Consider the following 1739-nt stretch of genomic DNA (forward strand, 5'->3'; position numbering starts at 1 on the left):
TTCACCTGCCCCATTTTGGGGAGGCTGGTCAATTTTACAAACTTACCAAACTGAGCAAGCTTATAAAATCAGCCCCAAAGATAGCACATACTGCACCTCACATGGGTGCATTAACCTGTCGAAGATGTCAGCAAGGATGAATTCTTTTATGAAACTAACACAATATTGTAAATCAATTGTACTTCAGTTTTTTAAAAGAGGGATGGTTTCTTTCAGTGCTCCTCTTTCTGAGCCTTTCAGCATTGGAAAATACTCTGTTGCTGGGACTGCACTTACCTGCCCTCCCACATGATGAAGCAAATGTCTCCATGCCAGGTGGGCCACACTGCAGTCCTCCAAAGTCTGCTGATGGAGAGGCTTATTGAGCCAGAGAGAGAACAACCTCCAGAAGCCACTGTGGGAAGCACTCTTTGTCTCAGCCCACTTGGGCATCTATGGGTCTAAGTTGGCTAAAACCTAAATGGGTTTTGAGGTTGAAGTCTCCCAGTGACACGGAGGGTTGGTGCTTACCATAGAGGCAGCTATTGCAATTTTGTGACAGGAAATGGGAAGGTCAGATCCGTCTCTGAGTGAGTTTGTCACTGTGAGTGCAAAATATTGCCTGCAAAAGGAAGGCTCCTTCTCTTGGAAGGACTCTCTGTCCGAAGGAAGGAGCCGTGTACCCACTGGACATTGTCTTCTTGATGGCATCGAGGACAGAGACAGTGACCAGCATCTGTGTGTCAGCCTGGTGGCTTTCCCGTTAGAGTGAAAGGCAGAGCATCTGCCATGGTGTGTATAAAGCCCCCAAAGACGGGCCCGTTCTGTCCCTTAACTGTATCCTAATCCACTGCCTACTTCACTCTGGCCACCCAGCCCCCTGACTACCCCAAAACAGAATGGTTGAAAATGACAACAATCATTCATTTTGCTCACAGCCCTGCAGTTTGCTCTGGGGTCCTTGGAGAAGGTTCAGCCCTGCTGTTCACAGGGTGAGGTGAGGGGCTCGGCTCTGGGTCTGGAGCAGCTGCTTCCGCTCCTCACCCGGGCTGTGCTGTCCACTGGATGCTCGGCTTCCGGTGGCCGGGCTTCCTGCGGCCTGGCTTCCTCACATCATGGTGGCTGGAACTGTTTCCAACATCCAAGAAAGAGAGCTCAGCAGAAGCTGTTCTGCCTTTTATGCCCAAGCCTGGAAGTCACCTAGCATCACTTCTGTCAGACAAGCCATAAGCTACAAGTCAGGGCAATCATAAAAGCTAATTTGGGTTCAAGGGGAGGAGACAAAGGCTCTTAACGGACAGAAATGTCAAGGCTCTGGAAGGTCCCGCGGGAGGGGACTGTCACAGTGGCCGTCTTTGCAATATCAAACCTGGGCTGTGGGGACGCTGTTTGCAATGGCTGCAAACAGCTGCCTCCTTGGTGGTATATTTTGCCTATGTAGGTTGTGCTAAGGAACCCTGGAGATGGTTCTTTCCAGTGGACATTCATGACTGGCCTGTGACTAGCGTGCTGTCTCCATTCTAGACTGGAGACAGGTTTGTGCAGTGCCTTTGTAAAGCCCCCAGGGGCCACAGTGGTTGGTTAGTAACATCCATCCGCACCAGGCTGCAGAACAAGGAGCACATGATTGAGTCCCTTTGCAGGGTCAAGTTCAAGTTACCTGGCCACCAGAAGATCCACATCTCAAAGAAGCAGGGGATTACTGAGTTTAACGCGAAAGAATGTGAAAATATGGTGGCATAGTGGCTCATCCCGGATGA

General features: G+C 50.3%; 1 pseudogene; it reads left to right on the top strand.

Annotated features, from left to right (window-relative positions):
* The first annotated feature begins 1334 nt into the window (after window positions 1–1334).
* Window positions 1335–1448, top strand: LOC138417991 (small nucleolar RNA SNORA70; annotated as a pseudogene).
* The last annotated feature ends 291 nt before the right edge of the window (window positions 1449–1739 follow it).

This window comes from Ovis canadensis, chromosome 13 (genome assembly GCF_042477335.2).
Source record: "Ovis canadensis isolate MfBH-ARS-UI-01 breed Bighorn chromosome 13, ARS-UI_OviCan_v2, whole genome shotgun sequence".
NCBI lineage: Eukaryota > Metazoa > Chordata > Mammalia > Artiodactyla > Bovidae > Ovis > Ovis canadensis.